This window comes from Primulina tabacum, chromosome 10 (genome assembly GCF_025594145.1).
Source record: "Primulina tabacum isolate GXHZ01 chromosome 10, ASM2559414v2, whole genome shotgun sequence".
In the NCBI taxonomy this organism is placed as follows: Eukaryota; Viridiplantae; Streptophyta; class Magnoliopsida; order Lamiales; family Gesneriaceae; genus Primulina; species Primulina tabacum.
Genome location: NC_134559.1, coordinates 23,383,126 through 23,403,164, shown reverse-complemented (window position 1 = coordinate 23,403,164; position 20,039 = coordinate 23,383,126).

Genomic DNA, 20,039 nt, shown 5'->3' with positions numbered 1-20,039 from the left:
CACAGTGAACAGTGCTGCCGTGGATTTAAACTGAAATGGCGCCTGAACCGGAAGGCTGGACGGTCGCGCAGGTGTCAAAAGGGAAGGATGAGATAGAGGCGAGTTGAGTGATGGGTGGCCAGCACCGGGAGAAGCACTGGTGGTCGGCAGCGAAGAAGGGGAAGAAATAGGCGAAATTTCGATCGGCGAAATGAGGGGGTAATCGGACTCCGATTGGACTGATTTTTTGATATGTTCGTCGCCCAAGAGAGGCGGTTCAGATGGTACCAAAATCCGGCCGGTCTCCGGCGGCAGCGACGGCGGCGAAGGTAGGGGCATTTTAGGGTATTTTTTGGCTTTTTTGGGGGAATTTTTAAAAGAGAGCATTTTTTCTGGTTTGGTTTTGGTGTTTAGGGTTTTTTTTTAAATAAAAGTTTATTTTTATACAACAAAGAGCAGTACAAATAAAACCTAATGGGAGGGAGACTGTGTCAAGACCTCCGCAAAAGGCTATACAATCACAACATCAAAACAAAAATAACGACATACTACAACAGGGCAACCCGAAATACAACAGAACAAAAAGCAAACAAACCAGAGGTTGCCCCCGAATACATCAAGCAAAATAAAACAAAGGGTGGGCAAGGAGAACTCTGAAATGAACGCCCACCTCAAAGCATATCAACCTGAATCAGGCGGTCGCCCATAAGGTAAACCCACCTGACTCTTCTGAGTTCTGTAAAACTGGCGCTGCTGTGAGCGCTTGCGAGAGGGTAGTGGCAAGGACTGACATGCAGTAGTATGAGGAAGAGCCAAATCAGCCTCTCGAGAACCACTCCCAAGGTCAATCTGTAACGGAGTAATGGGACAAGAAGATGTAGTAACAACCATCTGTGACGGAGCAGTGGAAACAATCATCGGGTCTATCACCACTGGAACAACATCAACCGGAGAAGAGCTCGACCCAAAACTAGACCCCTGAGCACCACCGGCAATAACGGAAGTAACAACCACTGAAATGTCCTGAGGAGTAGGCATGGTAGCAACCACAACCTGAGGCACCAATGGAATATCCTCAACAATAGCCTCTAAAGAATGAGAAGAGGACGATGGGCATGAAGATGAACCAACACCAGAATCAACACCTGGGAAGGAATCTCCTGTAATAGAGTGAAGAACCTCGAACTAGTTACTCGAAGGAGGAGCCAGAGGAGTAGCCTGGCTAGAAGCCTGGCGACGCCTACGTCGCTGCTGAGTCCATCCTGGCTCAGTACTCCCAGAACCAGGACCACCATCTTCCAATCTTGATCTTCCACTATACTAATATTTACAAATAAATATCCATGGCAAATAGGGATACATCTCATGGGGGTGGGAACGGGCCACAAACCAAGCCCACTTTTAATTTGATAATTATTACAATCATTCAACACAAAATATCCTAGCATACACCTAGCAAATTGGGCTTGGGCTTTTGATCATCCTTCATGCATAATATTACATATCATACACCATCAATTAATTATCACAATAATTAATTGATCCAATATTATATATCTTGATCCAATCACTAACCGCCATTATTATAAACTAAATTAACAAAGTATACAAACACCTTTGTCTACTTTCTAATTAATTTATTTATAACCGAATTTCTTGTAAATCACCATTTACTATAAATAATTAAAGTCCAACTTAAATTATTTATTTCATGAGAAAATATTTGCAACTTTTGTAAATTTAAACTTAAGAGCCCAAAAAAGCATTTTTCACCAAAAACATTTTGGTCCATTTAAATTTCACAAATATGTTAGCCATCCAATGGCCCAACAACTCAAGACCCATTACACTTTGATATTTCAAAACACCTTTTGAAAACCCTAGCCGTCATCGCCGTCGCCGAAATCCGGCCAAATTAAAAAATATTTTTTTTATTGAAAACAAGGGGCTGTTCGGGCAGCCCAAGGGGCTGCCCTTGCTGCGAGGGGCTGCCCGAAATAGGCAGCAACATGCTGCCCAAAAACTCCCCAAAAATCGGCCCTCGATTTGTTGTTTTGGTTGTCTCATGCGGTTAGAAAATGACCTCAACATAATATCATGTATATGCTACACAAAATAGTATCCTTAGCTCATGATACCACTTGAAGGAGGATCGATTAAGGTGTTCAAATACGCAACGAAAGTTTCAAAATAATTTTCTAGCATGAAAATTTCGAACACCCTAAGCCTATAATGTGTAGCAAATACAAAAACACAAAAATGTCATACATAGTGTGTTTAGAAAGTACCTATCAATCTCTTGAGATTGATGTTTGGCTCCAACTAAGTTGTAAACAACTTAGCTCTTGAAGGTAGACAATCTACAAGCTTCACATTTCTTTTGGACTCCTTTCTTCAAATTAGGTCCACCACTATCAAGGTAGATCCACTCTAATTTTGCACTAGAAAAATTAGAGCATTTTTCTTTGAGAAGGGTGTTTTCTTTCATCAACCATTGAAGAACAAATTTTTGGGAGAATTTAGCACAAAATTTCGCCCAACATGAGGGGAGGAGAGAATGAGGAGTGTTTTTCTTGGTTGTGGAAAAAGTTGAATCAAAAAATTGCATGCCATGCCATGCCATTAACTCAAAAGTTGTTTCCAACCCTTCACCCTCCAAGCATGCATTTTGTTTGGGCTTGTAACAATTACAAGGCCCATGGACTTTTATTTAAATGTCTCAAACACATTTGAGACCATTTAACCATTTACTTGATTTTACTCAAGCCCACTAGTTTAATAATTATTTCTAATTGGGCTCTACAAGACCCAATGTTGTTTAATTAATCCAACACTTGAATTAATTTAATTATTTGGACTCTACTAGGTCCACAAAATATTTAATTAATTCAACACTTGAATTAATTTAATTTAGTCCATAATAATGTATATGAAAATCAAAATTTTCAAATACATTACTCGTTTGGCCAACTTTTAATTTAGGAACACTTACTCAAATTAAAAGTTACATTCTCCTTATAGAAGTCATACTTCTATTTTATTTACACTTATAAACTCCTTTATAAGCCGTTCAACACATTGAACTATTTTACTTCTCAACGGGATCTATAAAATTAGCACTTGTGTGACCCTCAATGGTTCATTGATACAACTAGCCGTGGGTTCACATCTCCATGTGATTTGAACTAAACATGTCCTTATACGATCATACCCCAATTGCTCCATTCTTACTTATCAACTCCTTGATAACAAGAACGTCAGAACTCAAGTCTAATAGTACCCAACCAATTATGTTAAACGCCTAGCAGCATCGCTTACATGATTCCCTAGGTATCAAATGATAGTGCCTGCAAGAACCATTCAATTATGGTTAGCGTACAGTACGGTCCCTTCAACTCATATATCCCGACCGATTCGACAAGCATTGGTATATCGAGAGTTGTCAATGAATCGATACTATGTGTCATGTTGTAGTTGCATCGATGGTGTAATCTATGAAACCCCTTTCATAATTACCACCATACTCTGATCGGAGATTTCATACTACATACACATACGATATCCATACCCGAAGGTAAGCGGTGAATCCCCGACTACAATGCATCGACTCCTATATGTTTCGACAAAGCACCCAACCTTGCCACCTGATGACCCCATATGAGTCGGTAAACAAGTCAAAGTACAATGCTAGCATATAGAGTCTCAATGTTGTCCCGGGTCATAAGGACTAATGGTGTACAACTATAAACTAGGACTTTTCCACTCGATAAGTGAGAACCACTTGGAAAGTCCTTTATGGAGGGTTGTTCAGTGCACTCTACCAGGAGCACCTATCTGCATGATCGGACATCACAATGTCCCCTATCAATGAAACATGGTACTCACATCGCAGATACTAGTCTCAAACTCGAGCGGCCTATATCCTTCTTAGCGGCGGCTGAATCGATTAGGAACTGTTTGGAATATACAGTATTACAAATATGAGTTTCATGATACTCATCATATGAGCATCTCATATTCTTTCTACTATTTGTATATTCAAGGGCTTTATCTATGCAACTAGCATAGGTATACAGATAAAGATGTGCCAAAACAATAATTTCAAATATTATTAAAATAAAGATCGTTTATACATAGAGTTTCATTGTGAACACTCGGCCAACACTTGGCTCGACGGGCACCTACTCTAACATGACAGTTGACTTTCCCGTCGACTTTCCGACCGATGAACCAGCGGTGAACAACAACGTCCCAGGGAGCATGGAACCGGACCCAAACACGGCAGAACCGGGCGGCAGAGGGGGGAAATTGACTGAAACAGCGGCCAGAGATGAAGAGAAAACCGGAATTTGGGGGTTTCCGGCCACCGGCGGTTTTTTCGAAATTGAGGAGGGCAAAACGTTGCCCATGAGTCGATGATCCAAAGCATCAGAGGAATTTAAAAAAGAAGCCGGAGACGAAGAGAATAATTCTAGAGGCGTTACTTCGAGCTGCGATTTGGAGGTGCTACCGAACTCCGATTGAACTGATTTTTTGATATGATGGTCGCCCAAGAGAGGCGGTTCCGATGGTAAGGTGAACCGGCCGGGCGGCGGCGGCGGCGAGGGTGGGGTCATGGTAGGGCAATTTTTGGGGTAGATTTTGGGTTTTTTTGTTAGAGAGCATTTTTAAAGTTGAGTCTTGGTTTAGGGTTTAGGGTTTTGGGGTTTTGGGTTTAGGGTTTTGGGTTAAGGGTTTATTTATTATTATTTTTTTAAGAAACACCCCCGGATGCGGGGGGTTAGGTGGACCCCTACCAGTATATACAACAAAAGAGCAGAACACATAACACCTAATGGGAGGGTACTAGGCCAAGACCTACGCAAAAAGGCTATACAATCAAAACATCAAAGCATAAATAAAGACATACTACAACAGGGCAACCCTAAATAAAATAGAACAAAAAGCAAACAAACCAGCGGGTGCCCCGGAATACATCTAGCAAAATAAAACAAAATGGTGGGCAAGGAGAACTCTGCAGTGAACGCCCACCACAAGTCGCCCAAAAGGCAAAAAACAATATCATCCTGGATCAGGAGGTCGCCCATAGGGTAAACCCACCTGATCCGCCTTCTGTCTGTCAAACCGCCGCTGCTGAGAACGCGTACAGCCGGTAAGCGATAAAGATAAAGAGGCAGTGGTAGAAGAAGACACATGACCCTCCTCACATCGCGAACTCCCTGAACCCACCGCAAATGAAGTCATCATAATAGAAGTAGGAGTATCAACCATAGAGTCCTGAACGGTAGAAGCAAGCTCAACCACCGGAATCGGAACATCCGCAGGTGCAGGAACAACTGTAACAGAAGCAGTCACTACATCAACTGTAGCTGTGGTCTGAGACGAACTTGTCCGAGCCGAAGCTGGCCGAAACGTATAACCTGCCGCAACATTCCCTTCTACTACGAGCTTATTAAGAAGTGATTTGACCCTGTGGGTTCAGGGTTTCACAGTACCCGAAGACTCACCAGGACAAGAATCCGTAGGCAAATCCTGCAGGACCTCATAATAATTCTTCGTAGAAATAGGTCGATTCGGATCTTTCCTCACAACAGGCCGACGACGGGGACGCTTAACAACCTGCTCTGAAAAATCAGTGTCACTGGACAGGGCCATCTTAGAAGTAACACCCTGAGAAGGCATGCTATGAGCCTGAAGCGGAGAATCAGAAACAACACCCTTACCATGAGGACGTGGACCCTGGTGCTGCTGATCAGAAGACGGAGGAGCATGAGCAGCCTGATGCTGAGGCCCACTGCGCCTCGTCCTAAACGGCTTAACATTCCGAGAACAAAAATCAATCGAATGTCAAGCATCTTACAGTGAATACAGAAATGAGGTACCTTCTCATAAATGACCTCAACAACCTGACAATGATCACCCCATCCCACCCAAATCTTCCCCGGACGAGGCTGAAGAACATCCATCTCAATACAGACCCTAGCATAAGAACATCTGGAACCATCAGCGGTAATCTCATCAACCTTAACTGGATTACCTAATATATTTGCGATCGGATATAGACTCTTTTTATCATAAAGATGGAGGGGCAAATCAGGAAACCTAACCCAAACCGGAGCAACAGAAGAATCCTCCTCATATTTGAACTCAGGAGTCCATTTAGAAAATCGAATAACCACAGATCGAATAGAAATCTCAGGCCTCTCCAAAAACTTCAAATAATCCTCCTCGCAAGAAAGAGTAAGAACCATATACCCACGAGGAAGAAATCTAACAGTGTGGGATCCCAACAATCCAGTGCAAGAAAGAGCAGATAAAATATCCTTATTCGGAGTCAAACCACGATTCCTAGAGATACGCCCCACCAATGCAAAACGAAAAGGAAAAGAGAGGGAAGAAATAACATGATCCGGAAATAAGATACCGGGAATACCATCACGATCAATCGGAGCGAGCACCTCATCCATCGAATCAACAACATCAGCAAAGCTCTGAGCCGGCGAAGGTGGAGATGAACGACACAAAATATCTCGAAACGATACCGTAGGAGGAACAGTATGCGCAGACGAGAAAGCACTCTTCGGATCCAATTTGACTGCCATAGAAGGAAGGTTGACTGCCGAGTCAACCCGCATGAGGAGACTGGGTGACTCGACCGAGTCAACTCGGACCTGCCCCCCCGGAATATAACCGCCGGCCGGCGAAGAGCTGGGGATCTCAGAACTGGCCATGAACCCTGGAAAATCGGCTGAACTCGGCCCCAAAGAGACAGAACTCGGCGATGAACTTGAATCAAACCCACAAATTTTGCCGTTTTTGATCCGCGAATTATTTCCCGAAATTGAAGACATGGAACAATTGCCCATCCCTTGGGGAGTAGTCTTACCAGCGGAATTGAAATTTGAACCAGGGACCACGACGGAATTGAAGAAAAACCCCGGCGCATGCGTGTGAACAGTACTTCCAATCGTAGATCTGAAATTCCCGTCCACCGGAGAAGAATCAGACGATGGGTGATGTACCAAAAGATGCGCCTTGTTGAGAGGATCACAGATCGGGGCACCAATCGAACATACAAGGCCGGAAGAAGCCGGAATTTGATCCGAAATGGACGATTGCGCGATGAACAGTGACGTCGCCACTTCGCCGGCCGATTTGGGAGAGCAAACAAACTCCGATTGGCATGAAATTTGGATACTAGAATCGTCTTGAGGAGACGATTCCAATGAACTAAGACTTGAAGTCGGATGATGAACAAAGGCCGGTGCGATTCCGATCGCCGGAATCTGCGCAAATTCCAGGCGTTTAGACGTCGATTAGGCCAAGCAAACGAGCTCCGTTGGGCCTGAAAATTTTACAGTAGACTCGTCTCGAGGAGGCGCACTTGGTTGTACCATTGGCCGGCCGGAAACCGGCACCGACATGGGGGCAATTTTTAGGGTGATTTTTGGATGATTTTGGGCACTATTTACTTGAGAGGAATTTTTTTGGGGGCGAATGGTTTAGGGTTTAGGGGTTTTGTTTTTTTTTGTTTTTTTTTAACAGAAACATCGTCGGAAACGTGGGGGTTAGACGGACCCCTACTAGTATATACAACAAAATAGCAGAACAAATAACACCTAATGGGAGGGGGACTAGGCCAAGACCTCCGCAAAAAGGCTATACAATCAAAATATCGAAGCATAAATAAAGACATACTACAACAGGGCAACCCCAAAAACAACAGAACAAAAAGCAAACAAACCAGCGGGTGCCCCAGAATACATCCAGCAAAATAAAACAAAATGGTGGGCAAGGAGAACTCTGCAGTGAACGCCCACCACATGTCGCCCAAAAGGCGAAAAACAATATCATCCTGGATTAGGAGGTAGCCTATAGGGCGAACCCACATGATCCGCCTGCTGTCTTTCATACCGACGCTGCTGAGATCGCGTACGGCCGGGAAGCGGTAAAGATAAAAAGGCAGTGGTAGAAGAAGACACACCACCCTCCTCACATCTCGTACTCCCTGAACCCATCGCAAATGAAGTCATCATAATAGAAGTATGAGTATCAACCACAGAATCCTGAACAGTAGAAGCAAGCTCAACCACCGGAATCGGAACATCCGCAGGTGCAGGAACAGCTGGAACAGAAGAAGTCACTACATCAACTGTAGCTGTGGTCTGAGACGAACTAGCCCGAGCCGAAGCTGGCCAAAACGGATAACCTGCCGCAACATTCCCTTCTACTACGAGCTTATTAAAAAGTGACTTGACCCTATGGGTTCGGGGTTTCACAGTACCCGAAGACTCACTAGGACCAGAATTCGTAGGCAAATCCTGCAAGACCTCATAATAATTCTTCGTAGAAATAGGTCGATTCGGATCTTTCCTCACAACAGGCCGACGACGGGGACGCTTAACAACCTGCTCTGGAAAATCAGTGTCACTGGACAGGGCCATCTCAGAAATAACACCCTGTGAAGGCATGCTAGGATCCTGAATTGGTGATTCAGAAACAACACCCTTACCATGAGGACGTAAACCCTGGTGCTGCTGATCCGATGACGGAGGTGCATGAGCAGCCTGACGCTGAGGCCCACTCCGCCTCGTCCTAAACGGCTTAACATTCCTAGAACAAAAATCAATCGAATGTCCAAGCATCTTACAGTGAATACAGAAATGAGGTACCTTCTCATAAATGACCTCAACAACCTGACAATGATCACCATATCCTACCCAAATCTTCTCCAGACGAGGCTGAAGGACATCAATCTCAATACAGACCCTAGCAAAAGAGCCTCTGGAACCATCAGCGGTAATCTCATCAACCTTAACAGGATTACCTAAAATCTTCGCAATCGGAAACAAGTTTTTTTTATCATAAAGATGAAGAGGCAAATCAGGAAACCTTACCCAAACCGGGGCAATGGAAGAATCCTCTTCAAATTTAAACTTTGGGGTCCATTTAGAAAACTGAATCACCACAGTCCTAATGGAAATCTCAGGCCACTCCCAAAACTTCAAATAGTCCTTCTCACAAGAAAGGGTAAGAACCATATATCCACGAGGAATAAATCTAACAGACTGGGAGCCCAGCAAACCAGTACAAGAGAGAGCAGATAAAATATCCGAATTCGGGGTCAAACCCCGGTTCCCAGAAATGCGCCCTGCTAAAGAATAACGGAAAGGAGCAGAGAGGGAGGAAATAACCTGATCCAAAAATAATATACCGGGAATCCCATCACGATCTGTCGGAGCGAGCACCTCATCCATCGAATCAGCAATATCAGCAAAACTCCGAGCCTGCGAAGATGGAGAGGAACGATGCAAAATATCCCGAAAAGAAACTGTAGGAGGAATAAAACGCGCATAAACCAACGGAACAACCGGAACGGATGAACACATTGTAGGGGCTGCCGAGTCATCCCGTGTAGAACGTCCGAGTGACTCGGCCGAGTCAACTCGGTCGCCATCGTCCTTTAACTTCCCGACGGCCGGCGACGGTGAGGAGAGGCCGGAACCGGAGCTAAAACCTGCAAACTCGGTGGAAATTGGTCTGAGAAAGGACGAACTCGGCCCAAACTCGGTCGGAATACTTGAAATTGGGCGTTTTTGTTAGAGCCCACATTTCCAGCAACTGATTGTACCAATGTCTTACCCATGACCTGAGGAACAAATGGTGAAGTGGAATTGAAAATCGGAGAAGCGACGGAGGAGGAATTGGAAGACGAATCCAACGCCACCCTTGAAATCGTAGATCCGAAATTCCCACCGGCGTTGAACGCCGTTGGGGACCTGGTATGAGGCATCGGAATCGTCTCGATGAGACGATTACAGATCGGGGTCCCGCTCATACAGACACCGCCGGAGACGGCCGGAATCGACGAAAACGTAGTCGGCGCGTGAGTGAACAGTGCCGTCGGATTTTCGTACGTGGAATCGGAAGGGCAAACGAACTCCGATTGACTTGAAATTTGAACATTAGCATCGCCTTGAGGAGACAAATCCAATGATATGTCTATTACACCGATTGAAGTTGATCTCGCTGGAATCTCAGAATTGGTCGGAATTTTCGGAATTTGAAACGTTAAATCGGACGGGCGAACGTGCTCCGATGAAGCTGATTTTTGGATATGTTGGTCGCCGTGAGAAGGAAATTCAGGTAGTCCAGTGAACCGGCCGGGAACCGGCTCCGGCATAGGGGCGATAATTTAGGAGATTTTTTGGCTTTTTTGGTTACTATTCACGTGGAGAGAAAATTTGTTGGGGGCGAATGGTTTGGTTTAGGGTTTAGGGTTTAGGGTTTTTTTTTCCCGGAAAACACCGTCGGATGCGGGGGGGTTAGGCAGACCCCTACCTGTATATATCCACAAAATAAAAATTAACAAATACAGAATAAAAACCTAAAAGAAGAGGTGGATAAAACCAAAACCTCCTCAAAAAGGCTAAAGAAGTAGAAACGAAAAAACAAAGCAGTCTAGGGAAGTAAATACAAAAGCAAAACTAGCCCTAGAAGACTACTAATGAGCGCCAAACACTAAACAAAGACAAGCAATGCTAATGACCACATGCTGAGGAAGACAAAATGATAACTGCGAGATGAAAACAGAAGCCATGAAGAAACTCTCATCCCATAGCCATCACCCTGGTAAATCCAATCTGTCAAAACGAAACTAATCTGATATGATATCTGACTAAAGAAGCCATCACCCTGGTAAGTCCAATATGTCAAAATCATGAGTCTGCCAACTGTACAAGAACCCATAAAAAAAATATTGTCCGGCTGGAAAGTCACTGTGCAAATGCAGTCAAAACACAAAATGGAGACCGCGATCCAGCCCAAGTCAAAAACCCTAATGTGAGTAGAACCCTGAAGCAACAAGCTGCGAGGATGTTGCGTCCAGGGGAACAAATACACACCGCAAAAGTATATATCCTGTAAAACCCAACATGAATGGAGCTCTGGCCCATAAAAGCACTGAGACATGTCATCCAGAGCGACCATAACAATCGGCCAAAGTGCGAAACAAGTATGTAGATATATGTATGTAAAATCCTGACAAAGACGCCCTCCAGGGAAAATGAGAGGACCAAAGAAAATCACCAATAGTGTGAGTGCAAGAGCCCACCCAATCCCGAGGAGACAAAACATGTAGTGTGCGAGTGTCTGAGCCCACTCACACCAGACTGGCAAAACGGGGGAAAAGAGAAACCCCCTAAATAACAGTACCTGCAAAGAAAAAATATACATATACATGTAGAAAGATCGAAGAAATAGATCCAAGTGAAAGGATGGCTGCAAACAGCTAAGAACATCTATATCTCAGGTAGGAAGCCCGGAGGTATCCGAGCGAGCAAGTATGGAAATGTGCCTAGGGAGGGAAGGACCTAACTCTAAGGTAAAGTGCCTAAGGGTATGGGCCCTCGCCGCCAACGCATCTGCCACCGAATTACCCTCCCAGAATATATGCGAAATATGAACAGACCGCCCTCTAAAAGGACCAGAATCCTGGATACAATGTGATCAAGACCCTAGCAACAACGACGGGAACGAATGAGCTGAATAGAAGTCAGAGAATCAAGCTCGATCCAAAGAGGGAAAAAAGAATGATCGGAACAAAGGAGAAGACCCCTCCAAACCGCCCAAAGCTCAGCCCGGAGAGAAGACCCATCTCCAATGAACTCGCTGAATGAGAGCACAACCCTTCCAGAATCATCCCGAACAACGCCACCAGCAGCCGAGTCCCCAGATATACCACCCGAGCTCCCATCCACATTAAGCTTGAAGCACCCGGACGACGGTCGCAGCCAGCGAACAATCGCCGTCCTATGTAATCTGTGGAGAGCAACTGAAATACCCATCGATCTCGCCACATGAAACACACCCAGCCAATGTCTGGGCTTGACAGTACGCACAGAGTGGGCGAGACGCAGGTAAGATAAAATCTGGTATTTCACTGTCTCCCCAGAGACGGGGAGATGACGGTGCTTAGCATCATTCCTCGCAGTCCAGAGGAACCACAGAACGATGCAGGGGAGAAACTCCCGCACATGGCCCCCCTGGGACCAGACCAAGTCCCTCTTCCACGCACTGAAGAACAAACTGAAATCCTCAGTGTCGGGAATACAGACCCGAAAAACGGCGCCAAAGAAATGCCAAACAGACCAAGCTACCGGGCTGCGAAGGAATATGTGTGTGAATGTCTCGGACATATCACAACACTGACATCTCGAAGCTAACGCAAAACCCCGGCGTTGGAGCACCTCATCAATTGGGAGCCACTGATGCCAGAATCTCCAGAGGAAGAACGACATGGTAGGCCTCAACCAGCTCCCCCAATACGGGCGGAAGATATCAGAAGACGGAGCACGCTGACGGATCAGCTCCCAAGCAGATCTCGCTGAAAAAGCACCATCAGAGCTATGGATCCAGCGTGCCAGATCAGGCTCTCCCAAAAGAACAGGAATCAAAACAATCTCCTCGGCAACCGAAGGAGCAACTACCATACAAAGGCGATCAAAATCCCAGGACCCCTCAGAAAAAAAAATGAAATACCCGGACATCACGGCCCCCACAAACCACACACCGGGAGGACAAAGGAACGTCCCCGAACCAAGTGTCATCCCAAAAGGATACATCTCCAAGACCAACGCGCCAGCGCATGCCAGGCTCCGCACGAGGGCGGATCCTAAGGAGACGACCCCAAATGGGGGATACAGAACCATGGGCGGGGACACAGGCAGAAGCATCCAGCCGGCAATACTTCCGAAAAAGGAATCTCGCCCGTAGAGAGGAGCCCTGCCAAAATCTGAACAATAATTTTATAGAAAAACATTCCACGAGATCTTTCAATCTGCGGAATCCAAGCCCCCCCTCAAGCACAAGGAGGCAAGCCCGGGACCACCGGGCCCAATACCACTTCCTTTCCACGGATCTCGACCCCCAGAAGAAGGTATTGAAGGCCAGCTCAAGATTCTCCATGACAGCCAGAGGTGCCTGAACCACCTGAAACAGATAAATCGGCATGGAGAGGAGCACGCTACGTATCAGGGTCATGCGGCTACCCGGGGAGAGGGTCCGAATCTCCCAACCCTCTAACTTCCTACGAACAGACTATAGGAGGGGCTCAAAAAGGGAGCATGTTCGATTACCCTGATAAAGGGGAACTCCGAGGTACTTGAGGGGCGGATGACCCTCGGCGAACCTAGTAATGCTCAAAAGCCGGGAGCGGAGGCGCCCAGAGCACCTCGGAGGCAAAATCAAAGAACTCTTGGCAGCATTCACACGCTGCCCAGAACAATTCTCGTAGTGATGCAGAAAATCTACAAGGCGCTGCATACCACGAGACCCACCACTGGCAAAAATAATGACATCATCAGCGTAAGCCAGATGGGAAATCAAAATATCACAAACAGAACGGTACCTAAGCGCAGGATGCTGCAGGTAGAGGCAGTCAAGGCCACGAGAAAGATACTCCGCCCCCAATATGAAGAGAAGGGGAGACAATGGATCGCCCTGTCGGAGGCCTCTGGTGGAACCAAAAAACCCCGATAGAGAACCATTGATGTTCACGGAGAAATGACAATGGGAAATACAGGCCGAGACCAAAGCCACAACACGCTCTGAAAAACCAAAATGTCTCAAAGCGTCAAATAGGAAATGCCACTGGACCCTATCATAGGCCTTGGCCATATCCAACTTCAAGATGACATTACCACCACGAGTGGGGAGAGTAATGCTGTGAGTGAGCTCCTGGACAAGGAAAATATTATCAGATATCATCCGCCCCGGAACGAAGCCACTCTAATTCGGAGAAACAAGTCTCTCCACCACTTCCCTCAACCGAGAGTACAACAGCTTCGAGATGATCTTGTTCGTGACATTGCACAGACTGATCGGACGGAAGTCCGACCAAGCGCGTGCACCCTCCACTTTGGGAATCAGAGTGATCGTGGTGGCGGTAAACCCTGAGGCATAGGAGAACCCTGGAAAAAATCAAGAACAGCACCAAAAACATCTTGATGGACAATCTCACAGCAATGCTGAAAGAACGCCGAAGAGAAGCCATCAGGGCCAGCAACGCTATCAGGGTGAATGGAGAAGACGGTCGCGCGGACCTCCTCCAAAGAGGGAATCGCAACAATACCATCATTCTCCACAGCAGAGATAACCGAGGGAAAACCCGAAAAATCAGGGCAATCGAGCGCAGAGGGCTCCCCGGTAAAAAGATCCTGGAAAAACAAGGCTCCCGACTGCTGAATCAAATCCTGAGACGTCAGGCATACCCCATTCTCCCATATGCAGAAAATCTTATTCGTCACGCGCTTTTTCCTCACCATATTATGGAAGAGTCTGGTGTTCCGCTCACCATCCTCAAGCCAATGGCAAGCCGCTTTCTGTTTCCAAAAATCCGCCCCCATGGCGGTGATACGGGCCAGATCCTCATTGCGATCGGACAGAGAAGTCCAATTCGCATCAGAAGGGTCGGCCTCACAGACAGCCTCGGCTGAACGAACAGCCCTCTCAGCCTCAGTGAGTCTATCAAAGATGTTACCAAAAACATCCCAATTCCACCACTAGAGGTGATGCTTGAGACGCTTCATCTTGGCAAAAAGCCAAGGCATGCCGCTCAGAATTCAAGGCAGATTCCAATTAAGTCTCACAGTCTGCAAAAATCTATGGTGCCCAACCCACATACGCTGGAAGCGAAACAAGCTCGGCCCACGGGCAAAAACAGGAGCGGTAACCAAAAGCAGGCAGTGATCCGAGACAGTACGAGCGAGATGTTCAACCCGAAGCGAGCTGAAATTATCTCCCCAATCAACAGAAACCAAGACCCTGTCCAACCGCTTCCAAATGGTCTTATTCGTCCAAGTGAACGAAGACCCCTCAAAACCAGCATCGATCAGGCCAGAATCTAGAATAAAAGTATTGAACTCCTCCATGGGTAGCAACCTACCACCATGGGAGCCTAAGCACTTAGACGCATCCCTGACGACATTAAAGTCGCCACCAACCAGGCAGGGACCCAAAACAGGTTTAACCTAAAGCAAAGAAGCCCAAAGATCCCTACGCTGAACATAATCACATCTAGCATAGAAAAAAGAACAAAATATCTCTTTCGGCAAGAAAGAGGCAGAGACTTTGATGTGGAGGAACTGAGCATGATCAAAAAAACACTCCGCCCTCACATCAGCAGCAAAAAATACCAAGATATGACCGGAGAGATTAGAGATGACTCCAGAAAACCCCAAACGGCGAGTCATGTATCTCTGATCCAAATCAATCATGGGCTCTAAAACAGCCAAAATCTTAATCTGTTTCTCCTTCACAAAGGCATGAAGCCTCTGCTGGGACTCCGACCCCCGAAGTCCCCGGATATTCCAGATTAAGCAATTCATGGGGAGCGGGTGGAAGAAGGGTTCGATCGCTTTTTACGCGATTGCCGACCATCATCCTGAGTTCTTTTCCGGGGATTGGACATGTCAGTGTCCAGGATACTACACTCAGACCCACAACTAACTCCAGACACAGAATGTCGATCAAAATCCTGATCAGGATCATCAGCCGACATGTGACTGGGAATCATCTCAAGAATGGGGGGTCCCTGTCGAGCAATCAACTCGTCCAGCATAGAAGTGGCATCAGCAGGGGATGCAGGAAAGGATGGGACCGAGTGACTACTATGATTTTCAATACAAACCTCCGGGGTGACAAACACAGTCACCAGATCCGGGCGTGGAGATCCAAGGTCATCCACGCAATCGACATAAGGAACACTCTCATCGTCCTCAGCCACCGTGACATCAGGGCGATCAGAAATAGGGGCCTCCTGATGATAAATCAAACCGACAGAGGGATCAAGAACAACTAATCCAAGCTCCTCAGAGCCAACCTCTGTCTCCTGCAAATGGGAAAGAACTCCAAAAGAGTTTGAAGCAAGAGGATCATCCCTCGGGAGAGCCTGACGAACAGGCCTCCATCTCTGTCTACGCCGGGGACCATGGCCATTGGCATGAAGCTGGGGCTGTGGTCCCGGGACAATGACAGGGGCAGCACCCTCAGGAGGTGCCGGAGCAAGAGGGGCCTCCGACTGAGGAGGGTCTCGTTCAGCAGGCTTGGATCGAGCAGGTTTTGGATTTTTCCCATCGGAATAGCAAAGGTTGGTCGAATGACCCAACATCTTGCAATCCATGCAATATCCAGGGATTTTCTCATAAAAAACCTCAATCTCCTGGGTATGATCACCCCATCCCACCCAAATTTGCTTAACGGGTGGTTGCAACACATTCAACTCCACACAGACTCGAGCAAAAGCGCTCCGTGAGGAATCAGCAGTAAAATCATCAATTTTCACCGGGTTGCCCAAAATCTTGGCGAGGGCAAAAAGACTTTTCTTGTTAAACAGGTGAATGGGCAAACCCGGGAGATGCACCCAAACAGGGGCAATGGGAGATTCTTCCTGAATATTGAATTCCGGGGTCCATTTGGAGAAACGGATCCCGAGAGGTCCCACCATCATCTGCCCACGCGTCCAAAAGAACACATAATCCTCCTCACAATGAAGTGAAAGGATCAGAAAACCCCGAGGCAAAAACCTCAAATCAAAAGATCGCTTCAATCCAAAACGAGCAAAGGCCGCAGAAATTTCCGAGTTTGGGACTAAGGATCTATTACCAGAAATCTTTCCAACTAAAGAAATCTTAAAAGGCTTGGTCAGAGAAGACATTACCTCATCCGGGAATAAAATACCCGATTTCCCATTCTTAAGAGTCGGCAGGGGCATTTCATCCATAGCATTCACGACATCTCCAAAGCCATTCTTCCCCGAGCGAGGTGAAGTAGGAGCCAGAGCATCCCTAAATGACACCGGAAACGTCTTAGTCGCCCGAGAATCAGATTTATAAGGCGAACCAGTGTTGTGGACTGTCGAGTGAACTCGGTCAACTCGTTGAGTTGACCCGGTCGAGTTGACCACCGGAGATTTACCAAAGATCGGCGACGGCGAGGAGATCACAGAACCGGTCTTCAATCCACTATAACCGGGCACAAGAGGGGTCGATTGAACCAAAGAAGAGGAGGAAAATCGAATTTGACCTTGAAATTGGGGGTTTCCGACCGGTGGCCGGAAACCTGAAATTGAAGTTGGCAAAACTCGAACCATGACTGGACGACTAGATCCTAAAGAGGAATTGAAGAAATAAGCCGGAACAGTACCTGAAATCGGCGGTGAAGTGGATAGAAACTCACCGATTTGGGGCTTTTTGATCGGCGGCGAATTTTCTGAAATTGATGGAATGGTTGTAGAACCCATGGATGGATGAGTATACGGTAGTGAGGAATTAGCCAAAGGAAGCGCCACGCCGGAGTAATTTGAGAAACATTCCGACGCAGCTAGGGTTTGAGGGTGGAAATCAGTAGATCTAAAATTGCCGCTGGAGGGGGACACCGTTGGGAACGGGGCCTGTGGCAATGGAATCGTCTGGACCTCGCGATTCCAGATCAAGGCTTGTTGTGGAAAATGGTTACCGGAATCGGCCGGACGAGGCGGAGAAGAACTCGACGCCGCAAAGAACAGTGCAGGCGCAGATTCAGATGGAGATACTGGCCGACTCTCATCGTCCTCAGCCACCTTGACCTCAGGGCGGTCAGAAATAGGGGCCTCCTGATGAGAACTCAAACCGACAGAGGGATCAGGAACACCTAATCCAAGCTCCTCAAAGACCTTATCACAAGACTGGGCAGACACAACAATCGAACCCAAAGGGAACATCACAATGGGGGAAGTGTCAGAACGAACATGATCAACTCTCATAGGAGAATTCTGCTCCAAGGGAGCATCACCAGAAACACCAGCACCCACATCCCTCAGAGGAAAAACAGCATCAGGACTGTCTCCAACTATCATGGAATCATTACCTCGCTCCGCCTCCGCCTGCCAGGGTGACAAGACATCAAAAGCGTTCGAGGTGCCCGCCGGGACAACAAGCCCAGCAGGTGGAGCTCTCACAGGAGGAACACGAGGAGCAGCCCGCCTCCTCCTCCTACGCCTAGGGCCAACAAACTGCTTAGGATTTGGGTCCTGAGGACCCTGAACAACCTCAGGGGCCGCACCCTCCTGGTGTGGTTTGCCCACAGTCTCGTCCTGAGTCGGGGGAACAGTACCAGCAGGCCTGGTCCGGACTGGACATGGATTCTTCCCATGCGAATAACAAACAGCGGTCGCATGCCCCAGCATCTTGCAATCAGTACAATAAGATGGAATCTTCTCATAAACTACCTCAATCTCCTGAAGATGATCACCCTAGGACACCCAGATAGACTGGACAGGGGGCTCCAAGACATTGATCTCAACACAAATGCGAGCAAATTCCCCCCGGGTGCCATCAGCTGTGTGATCATAAATCTTAATGGGATTTCCCAAAAGCTTAGCAAGAGCTCAAAGGCTCTTCTTGTCATACAGATGGAGTGGTAACTCTGGAATTCGGACCCAAACCGGGGCTAGAGGAGACTCCGCCTGGAAATTGAACTCCGGGGTCCACTTGGAGAGTCAGATACCAAGTGGACAAATAAACAGACTGCCCCTGGTCCAGAGACGGGCATAGTCCTCCTCACAAGAGAGAACAATCACAAGAAATCCCCGAGGTAAGAATTTCAAGATATACGGTCGCACAAACCCGAAATTGGCAGAAGCCGTAGATATAGCATGATTGGGCACAATCGATCGGTTGCCAGAAATTTTACCGACCAAAGAAAACTTAAATGGTGCAGATAGAGATGAGATGATCTCATCCGAAAATCGAATGCCCGGTTTACCGTCCCTAAAAGACGGTGCGGGCATCTCATCCATCGACCCAAGAACATCTTCGAAACTGTTCTTGGTCGTCCGAGAGGACGACAGGGCCAAAATATCACGAAATTACAGTGGAGGTGTAACAGGTGCAATCGTGCGAGTAGAACCCACAAAATTACCTGGATTGACTGAGTTCAAACGCCGATTCCGCAGAGTTGACTGAGGAGTGTTGACCGTTGACTTTCCGATTGATGAACCAGCGGTGAACGGCGACGTCCCAGGGAGCATGGAACCGGACCCAAACACGGCAGAACCGGGCGGCAGAGGGGGGAAATCGACTAAAACAGTGGCCGGAGAAGAGGAGAAAACCGGAAATTGGGTATTTCCGACCACCGGCGGTTTTTTCGAAATTGAGGAGGGCAAAACATTACCCATGACTGGACGATCCAGCACTGAAGAGGAATTGAAGAAACAAGCCGGAATAGGGCTCGAAATCGCCGGCGACATTACCGAATTTGGGGCATCCAACACCAAATTCGTAGATCTGAAATTGCCGGCGCAGAACTTGATTATTGAACGATCGGAAGCGTCTGGACCTAAGGATCACAGATCATGGTCGGTTGTGAATTTTCATTGCCGGAGGCGGCCGGAATTTGAAGAAAATCGGTCGGCTGCGCAGTGAACAGTACTGCCGCAGCCTCAACCGTCGATTGCGCCGGAACGGCTGAGATGTTGGGTCGCGCAGGTGTCGGAAAAGGACGGGGAGGTTGAGGCGAGTCTGACTGGGTATGTCCGGCACCGGGAGGAGCCACGGTGGCCGGCGACGAAAAAGAACACTGTTTATTCGAATTTTCGAGCTTAGATTTGGAGGTGCTACCGGACTCCGATTGAGCTGATTTTTGGATATGATGTTCGCCCAAGAGGGGCGGTTCCGATGGTAAGGTGAACCGGCCGGGAACCGGCGGCGGCGGCGGCGGCGAAGGTGGGTTCATGGTTGGGCGAATTTTGGGGTTTTTTTGGGGGGTTTTTTTGGTAGAGAACATTTTAGCAAGTTGGGTCTGGTTTGGGGTTTAGGGTTTGGGGTTTGGGGTTTCGGGTTTGGGGTCTAGGGTTTAAGCTTTTTTTTTTCCGGAAAACACCGCCGGATGCGGGGGGATTAGGCAGACCCCTGCCTTTATATATCCACAAAATTAACAATAACAAATACATAATAAAGAAAACCTAAAAGAGGAGGTGGATAAGACCAAACCTCCCCAAAAAGGCTAAAGCAGTAGAAACATAA